This window comes from Heteronotia binoei, chromosome 14, assembly GCF_032191835.1.
Source record: "Heteronotia binoei isolate CCM8104 ecotype False Entrance Well chromosome 14, APGP_CSIRO_Hbin_v1, whole genome shotgun sequence".
Taxonomy (NCBI): domain Eukaryota; kingdom Metazoa; phylum Chordata; class Lepidosauria; order Squamata; family Gekkonidae; genus Heteronotia; species Heteronotia binoei.
This window is the reverse complement of record NC_083236.1, coordinates 40,490,760-40,500,666: the sequence shown is the minus strand read 5'-3', so window position 1 is coordinate 40,500,666 and position 9,907 is coordinate 40,490,760.

The window sequence follows — 9,907 nt, the reverse complement described above, 5'->3', positions numbered from 1 at the left end:
TTTTGCTGTTAGTGATATGTGCATAACCACATATTTGCCCAACTGCAAGTAAGTGGTTATGCAAGTGTTTTGGATTCAATTTATTCATCCATGGACCCGAGGAAGATTTGAAATGGTGTATTGGATCAACCTACCACAGTCCATACTTTGTATCTGGAATTTGTTTGTTGTATATATATTTGAACATAAATGACTGGTAATTACTGAAATGTTTCTTGTTGTGCCTGAAGCGGTATATTTTTGATTTCTAATCCCCAGTTGGAAATAGGGGATCCTCTGATTTGGAGGCCCTCCCGCCTGCTTCTGGGTTAGCAGAAAGTGTGTGTGGGGGGATGAGGGTTTGAATGTCCACTGAGCAATCCATTGTACCCTGTGTAGGCCAGATCCCCATAGGTTATAATGGAGAATCAACCTGTGGGTATCCTGGTCTTGGAGGAGGGCTGTTTTTGAGATAAAGGCACCAAATTTTCAGCATAGCATCTGATGCCTGTCCTAAAAAAAAAAAAAAATCTGAGCCCCCAAAGAAGGTGCCGCTATCCCCCATTATTGCCAATGGATGGAAGGTAGTTAAAAGTGTGATGTCCAAAATTCCCTTTAGAGTCAAAACATGTTTGTCACAAACTTGCTCCTGGCTCCACCCCAAAGTCTCCTGGCTCCACCTCCAAAGCTCCCAGATATTTCCTGAGTCGGACATGGCAACCCTAGTTCTGGGGCCCTGCACTGCATACATAGAGAAATCAGCATATAATTTTTTAACAGAGGGTTGCCAGCTCTGGGATCGAAAATCCTAGATATTTGGGGGTGGAGAGTGAGGAGGTGGGTGGAGAGTGGAAGGATCTCAGTAGGGTATAATACCATAAAGTCCACCCTCCAAAGCTGTCATTTTCTCCGGGGGAACTGATTAGTGTAGTTTGGGTAACCATTTGCAATTCTGGGAGATCTCAGCTGCACCTGGAGATTGGCAGCCCTATCTGAGTTGTTCCATCCCCATTTTATTGTAATGGCCTAGGATTAATTTTATGTGGCAATTTCTCATGGAGAAGGAGCAGTCCTTACTCTGTGAACTTGGCTTGCCTTATTATCATATTGAGTATAGAGCAGTGCTTGTGAAACATATTTTATAGGTATTGATTAATGTATTCCATTTTGCTTTTCCCTTGTTGTTTTCCTCAGGTCCCTCTGAGCTAACAAAATATTGTGGTTGTTAGGCTGGATGTTTACTCAATTAATTAGACTGTAAATTGCAAGAGATACCTAGTGTGGGCAACATGTGGAGTCAATTGTAGGAATGCTGAGATGTTATTTCAGGAAACATATATAGAGCCACCAGAAAGCACAATTTATTCTCAGGCAACCATTTTGAAAACAAGCACCTGATTTTTAATGTAGTATCTTTTTTTAATGTATGTTTTCTGGATAGGGGGATAATTGTAAGGTGAACTCTGATAAACTCTGAATGAAATTGCATTCTAATAATTTGGATTCAGTTGTTGGTGTCTAATTTACATTTAGGTTGTCAGTTTGATAGTTTGAGCTGAAATTATTCTGGATCAATTTCCTTTTTAATTGATAAATTATATTTCTCAGTATGTATGACTCAATGCAGGTGATGTCAGCAGTTGAACCAGTATGTCTACTGTTAAAAGACCTCAAGTTATAGATGATAAAAATCTTTTCCTGACTGTTCCCACACTGTTCAGAGTAGGTGTTAATATCCTTCTCTTAAGCCCTGCACTCTGGATCTCTGCCTGCAGAGGTGAGGTAAGTGAAAGTGAGAGACAGGGTTTTTTCAGTGGTGACCTCTTATCTGTGGACTGTTCTCCCCCCCCCCCCCCCCTTGAGACTTCCCTAATGGGTTTTTTAGGCACCAGACCAAAGCATTTCCGTTTATGCAGGCTTTTAAACTGAAGGCTTATACTTTTTAAAAGTTCCTTTTATGGTTCACTCCTAGGCTGAGGACAGTTTGGTATTATTATTTTAGGTTGCCAAATGCTATTTTATCACCCCTGGTTTTTTGAAAAGGCATTTTTGGTGCTACTGATTTTGCCATATTGGTTTTGTTTGTATTTGTTTGTATAGTGTATTCATTTGGATTTTTATTCATTCAGTTAATACCCTGCCCTGCCATTTAAAAAGTCAGTGTGGATTTAGTTACTTTCTATACTCAGATTCTACTTGAATACCTTCAGTTGTAATATTAATTTTCCCCACAATTTCAAACTAGAATGGTATCACCTAGCACTAGATATAGTACATATCTCAGAAAAATGGTGAAATGGGGAAAATCTATGGGATGCAGTCATTCCTGGGTATAATATATATAGATAGGACAGGGAAGGATGGGTTGTTGTTAGTGTGTCGTACATTAAAGATGGAGTATAATTAAAAGAGTTTGAAAACATTGGGGGAATTAACCCAACAGAAGCAATAGGGGTGGAAATACTGGGCCCTAAGTTACTTAAAAGTGGATGTGTACTATCAACCATGTGATCAAACCTTTGAGGCTGATCTTCATATGGAGAACGAAATAAGGCAGATGACTAAAGCAGATGTTATTAATCTGGGAGACTTCAACTGCCTTCACATTGAATAGGTAAACATGTGCTTGAGTCATGCTGTAGAAATAAGATTGGTCACAGAGCCAACCAGAGGGGTAGTGATCTAGGATTTAGTTCTAAGTGGGTCTCAAGACGTGGAGAGAGATGAAGAGGTTGTTACACCAATTGGGAACAGTGACCACAGTACTATAAAGTTCAGCATTCTGGTCAATAGACAGTTACCCCTAAAGTCCAAAGCTGTAACATTTGATTTCAAGAGAGATAATTTTTTAAAAAATCAGACAAATTATAAAAAGGAAGCTGAAGGGAAACACAAGAGACTCAGATCCCTGGAAGATGCATGGGAGGTATTTAAAACCACATTTACTGAAGCCCAAATCATAAAGATAGATCAAGATATGTAACATTTTAGTCCAGGGGTGTCAAACATGCAGTTCGGGGGCCAAATCAGGCCCCCCAAGGGCTCCTATTAGGCCCCTGAGCAATTGACTGTCATCTGCTTCCTTCTCTATATATCTTGCTTCCTTTTGCATAATAGCTTGCTTTGAAGGCTTGCTCGAGGGCATTCATTGAAGCTGATGGGCAGTGGGTTCAGATCTGATAAAAGGAAATACTACTGTACATAGCAAGTGATTAAAATGTGGGATTTGCTGCCAGAAAATGGTAGTGATGGCCACAGGAATAAACACCTTTAAAGGGGGATTAGATAGATTCATGGAGGATAAGTCTGTCAATGGCTACTAGCCATAGCAACTGAGGGAGACTTCCACATTCTGATCCTAGATCCTAATCATCTGAATCCCAGAGCCAGAGGTAACATTAGGGGAAGGCCTCTATACCCTGTAGTTGACTGTCCAGAGGAACTGTTTGGCCACTGTGTGAGACAGAATGCTGACCTAGATTCAACAAGGCTCTTTTTTATATTATGTTCTTACATCTTTGTCATTGGATCCCCTTGAGAATCAATGGTTAGTGAGCTGCTTGAAGAAGAACGAGGTAAAAAAGGAATGAAGTTAAACTTTACCACAGTTCTTTAGTTTTATTAACACCAGCATTCAATTTGCATAGTATAATGTCTCTTTGTGAAATATCTACAAAAAGAATTTAGCTATTCACACTAAATTGCTTCCACAACCAACATTTTTACCAGTTTCCACATTCAATATGTGTTATATTTGAGAACACCCCAACCATGTGAATGATTCCAAAAATGGCTAAATCATGGTACAGCCAAGTCTGTTCAGAGATCACCAACAAATTAGAGTGATAAATACAAAGTTGGTCTACCATTGTGTTCTCTACCTCCCATTCTCCTCAGGGCAGACTGGGAGGACAAAATGGTCCTGGAAAGAACCCATCTCCTTGATGAAAGGAGAATCAGGTGAGGTGAGTGGTGGTGTCATTCACCTGGGCAGTAGCTGAGTGAGGTGCCACTAAGCCAGGGGCAGAAGAGGTGCAGCCCACCCCCACCCCGATATTTCTGGGTGGTCATAATGGCAAATTTGCCTCAGTAATCCTTCCATGGTGTGCAAAGCTGCAATCAAAGATTTCCCAGTTTAGGACAGTCCAATTTTCTATAAAATCCAAATGAGGGCTCACTGACAAATTGAGAACTGTGTCTTATCCAGGAACCATGATTCCAAATAAGGATTAGAGTAGCTTCTGTGAGCATCCATGATCACCTAGAAAAATAAAGACTTGCCTTGCCCTAGTAATAATCATGTTGTCATGCATCTTTTCGTACTTGGTGATGTGATGATATCACTAAGAGGAAATTGAGTAAGTGCTGAGTTAGGGTCATGCTTATTCTGGAAGAGCTACAGTCTTTCATTACTTTCATTTTCACCAAGGCTAGCCTGCTCTTGTCAGATGTTGGAAGTTAAGTAGGGGTGGTCCTGGTTAGTACTTGGATGGGAGACCACTAAAGAATACTAGGGTTGCTATACAGAGGCAGGCAATGACAAACCACCTCTGACTGTCTCTTGCCTTGAAACCCTGTGAAATTGCCATAACTTGGCTGTGACTTGACAGCAACAAAAGAAAGGTCATCATAGAACCAAACCTGATTGGCTACCTGAAATTATCACAGTTAGCGGAAAGAAGGACTACTTGTTAATGAAAGAAATGGTGCCAAAAACTGTGGCTAATTAGGGCAGAAGATGTAGGCTTTGAGGGTGTTCAGAAAAAAACATACAAGCAGCTTTAAATTTCAGCACTTGAATGAATCCGTTGCTCACTTGGAAGATTTAGAAAAGAAAGATTTCCTGGAGGGGGCAAATCGAACAGGTAGCAGGAGGTGAGAATGAGCTCAGCTTGCACTAAAATGCATCCACAGTCACATTAATATAAACAAGATAATCGAGATTTTTCTCTGCAGGCTTCACTATGTATCTGAGATGCCCCTCTAGAGGATTAAAGGTGGCACAATTAAAATCCTTTATAGATAGAAAAAAAAATAGCTGTCCTCCTGTTCATTGCTGCCACTCATTATGGTCTGCTCATCAGTTTCTCTTTTGCAAACAGTAGTTGTGCAGATACGGTTACACTTTTTTGTACTGTGTGATGTCTTTAATGACTTTAAGAACATAAGAGAAGCCATGCCAATGGCCCATCCAGTTCAACATTCTGTGTCACACAGTGGCCAAAACCCAGGTGTCATCAGGAGGATTACCAGTAAGACCAGACTTTGCAACAAAGTATGTGTTACCCTAATCTGGTTGGCCCAAGTCAGCCTTGGTTCGTATGGAAGTCTAGAGTCACTATGCAGAGGTAGACAATGAAAACCTCCCTCCCGTGAACACCTCTTGCCATGAAAACCCTATGGACTCACCATAATTCGGCTATTACTTGAGGGCATTTTCCACCACCACCAAACTACGTGTTGCATGATTTCAAATGAAAGAAGTTATTGGACTGGATATAGGCTTGACAGGCTGAATTTAGACTTGCTGCAGCAGGCAACGTGCTGCCCCTGGTGGCTCTCCACTGACTCTGTCTGCTCCCACAGGGGAAGAACCCAGTGGTGGTGGGGGGAATGGCATTGCAGAGAAGGCAACACACCAGTCCACAGCACTTTAGGAATTTCCCCACTATCAATGGTTTTTATGCGAGGATGTCACTTCCAGTGCAACTTGGTGACGTCACTTCTTGATCTTCACACAGCCTTCTAAATTTAATGAAGCCAATGAGTTTAGAAGCATGTGATTCTGCTTGGGATTGCTCTGCTAGTCAAAGATACCATCAAAAAGTAGAATTATTCTGCAATGTGAAGACGAACCTCATTAGCTGCCATATGTTAACGAGCAGGCTGACTGCTGCATGATGCCTTAAGATCATTTGCATGCATTTACATGGATATATACTAAAGACAGTCTCCCTATATGCTCCCTATAAATAAGCCCAGCAAGGGGCTTTCAAGGCAAATGAGAAGCAGAGGCTGTTTGTGCCTTACTTTGCCTGGCATTATTGTCTTTTCCAGTGACTCTTGTACTATAATGATATCCTTCTGAAGACAAAATAGTGACTGTAGTAAATAGGTTCAAATAGATTCTATTATTTGAGCCTATGATCTGCTTCCCATAATTCCATTTGTAGTCCTCTCATTTTGAAACTGATGTGGTGCCATTTTTTTTTTCTGTGTGGTGCTTCATAAATGTCAAAAATCCAACATGAAACAAGATTAGTCTCAGAATGCACATTAGGAATATTTACAGACATTTTGCATTCTCAACAAGCGTAAGTTGGGAGTCACAATCCTGTTTCCTCCTAAATCAGGTTTCCCGGTGCTGTCCTAAATATGTGATGATATGGAAAGTTTTCTCTGAGTGCTGTTGAGTTGTTTGTTTATAAAATGTTTTTATTGTATTTTATTGTTTTATCATATGTTGTACTCCGCCCTGAGCCCTACGGGGAATCGGCAGAATAGAAATATACTAAATAAAATAAAATAAATAGATGTACTCTTCTGAGTCAGTTGAAGTCAATGGTGGCATTTTGCTGCCAGTCAATGCCTTGCTGGGGAAAAAGTGAACATCCTGTCTGCTGCACAGGTGCCCATTCCCTTTGGGTTGGGGCATTTGGATCACATGCTCTGAGGGGGTTCTGCAGTGGCTGAGTCTTCCCTCCCTGTCTACTGACTCTCCATGGAGGGGGAATGTGGCATTGAGGGGCAGTGACCAGATTGGTGGGCTGTGATTGGCTACACCTATGTGCTTCACTCACAGGAGTGTCAATGGCTGCTGTTGCCTGATTGGTGGATGTTGCTGGGATTTATATGGATTCTGGCATGCTTGTGCTGCATGTACCTTACAGATGGATGCTTGTTGCAATTTCCTACTGTGGAATGTCCATGGGGAACAGACAAGCGGAAGTGCTTTTGTGTTGGCAGAAAACGGGGCTGCCAATCCCCAGTTGGGGGCAGGGGATCTCATGGTTTAGAGGCCCTTCCCCCATTTCAGGGTCATCAGAAAGCAGGGTGGGAGAGGAAAGTATCTGCTGAGCACTCCATTATACTCTATGGAGACTGAATACCATTTTTGATGTAGATGCACCAAATTTTCAGCATAGCATCTGGTGCCTCTCCTCAAAACACCTCCCAAGTTTAAAAAAGATTGGACCAGGGGGTGGTCCCCCTGGTCCAATTCTATGAGCCCCAAAAGAAGGTGTCCCTATTCTTCATTATTCCAAATGGAAAGAAGATGTTTTAAAGGCACGCAGTCCTTTTAAATGTGATTGCCAGAACTCCCTTAGGCATTCAATCATGCTTGTCACACCCTTGCTCCTGGCTCCACCCCCAAAGTCTCCAGATATTTCTTGATTTGGATTTGGCAACCCTAGCAGAAAGCCACCACCGCAGCCCTCAGGATTGTGCTGTTACTGAAATACAAACAATCCTTTCTCACTGTTAGATGTGCTGATCCTATGAGCATGAACAAACGACTTTATGTAAATCAGGGTCCATAAAGAACCAGTGTGGGACTGATATTGGGTCTTATGCTTCAAATGATTTGAAGCAACAGATGGAGACAGACGAAGCTGCCGAATTCCCCAACATTGTGGCATATTTGTTAATAGGTTTCATCCCTTCTTTATGAGGTTCTAAAGATGAATTAGGGTCCTTCCCTGGGAATAATGGACATTTTTGATGAAATTATCATGGCTCTTTCCTAATTATCAATTGCTTTTTAATAAAGTTTGCCTAAGGCAGTAACCAAGAAGGCCCCTTCGTACACCAGAGTGGAGTTTCCCCCAATATTTCCTGTACCACATTGATAAGTAAGAATTTAATTTTCCAGTGCAAATAAGTGTGAAATTAACTAAATACAAAACACCTTTTTAAAAGAAAAAGTAGAAGGATTGAGCCTTTACTGACTGTTGTCATTTAAAGTTTACTGAGCAATCTACTTTTAAATATAGGTTTGGTATTTGATGTTGATTCCTTTGAAGAAATTGTCCCCAAAATGTTAGGCAGATTTTGAAGAAGGAACATGAGTGGTGGTGGTGGTGGTGGGACCCTCTGATTATTCTGTAACTCGGTTCCAATAAGGATGATACACTTGGCAGGACTGAATTGCTGCAGAAAAAGTTAATAATTAATAATATTAGCACTTTTAAAATAACCACCTGCCTTTCTCTGGCCTCTCTCTCCCTCCTCCAGGCATTGTGGGAAGTTGATGCCCAAGGACTAGACTACAGAAACTCTAAAAGGACATTTAGAAACTTTAAAAGAGAAGAACACACACTTTCGCATTAAAAGAAGGAGTTATAGGAAGGTAAAATCATTTTGCAACAAGTTGGCTTCAGTTAATGAGATTATTGGATATGAAATCCTTCTGTTACAGATTATTTTTCTTTTGGGTTATGTTCAGCCTGCTCATTATGGACACATAGAGAATGTTTTAATTGGAGCCAGAATCTGCATAGCTAGACACAGCGAAATGAATAGCTCCCCATCTGTTAAGGAATAGGTACAAAAAAATCATTCTTTGTTATGGAGATGAACAAGTGTATGAGATATAATGGTTCTTCCAAGCTATGCAATTCAAAGATTTCCTGATGACTGGAATCCTTTTTATATTTCATTGGCTTACTGAATGTTCATATTCTGTTGCAGAGCTTGACCTGGGCTGTGTTTTCAAACTGCAGTAAACTATGCTGTATTTTTTTTTAAAAAAATAGCTTTTTAAAAAATCTACTTGTGCATGAGAAGCGTACAAAAACATAGTTATATGTTCTTCATTGTTGTCGGAACATTGTATTTTCCGACAACAATGACGTTTACAATTAATGAAGCTCCTATCCTCATAGAGGGTATATATTCTGGACATGTCACAATCTTGAGGCCATACTTTGCCAAAACAACAAACTTCTTAAAGGACGCCACAGACTTTGTCAACAAACTTTGTTAAACAACTTTCACAGGAAATTAGTTGTTGCAGATTTTCTGGGCTGTATGGCTGTGGTCTTGGCATTGTGAACCCTGATGTTTCGCCAGCAACTATGACTGGCATCCTCAGAGGTATACAGCCCAGAAAATCTACAACAGCTAATGAACTCTGGCCATGAAAGCCTTTGACAACATATTTCACAGGAAACTGTGAATGAAGAATCATCATATACAAACCTCTCACATGATAGAGAATCAGCCATCATGAGCAGCATTTCAGGGTGAGGCCATGGCAGACCATCTTTTTATGCAGAAGGTCTCATTCTCACTTCTCAACATCTCCAGTTGAAAGGATCAGGTAGTAGGCAATGGGAAAGATCTCTGTCTGAGACCTGGAGAGGAAGAGTAGACAATGATCAACTAATGATTGTATTAATTATAAGACAACTTCAATATAAAGCAGCTCCATGTGTTGAAGATACAACCATTATTACAATAGAAATCTGGATATTTTATACTTACTCTGTGTTTAGAGATACCCAGGGCTTTTTTTAAGCAGGAATGCACAGGAACGCAGTTCCAGCTGGCTTGGTGTCAGGGGGTGTGGCCTAATATGTAAATGAATTCCTGCTGGGATTTTTCTACAAAAAGCCATATGTGAAACAATGGTGACATCAGAGGATGTGGCCTGATATGCAAATGAGTTCCTGCTAGGTTTTTTCTACCAAAAAAGCCCTGGAGATACCCAATGTTTAGACATACCATTCAGGGCGATGATGTGGGCGTGCTTCCATGGCACTGCAGTATGTTGAACTTCTTCATTCTTCAATGTTTTCCAAATAGTCACCATTTCACTCAATTGATATATGTACGATGTACTGATGACATGTTTGCCATTTGTACTACAGTGCACAAAGACCATCAACTAACCATTCCACCCATGCAATCATCCTTTATTCTGAGA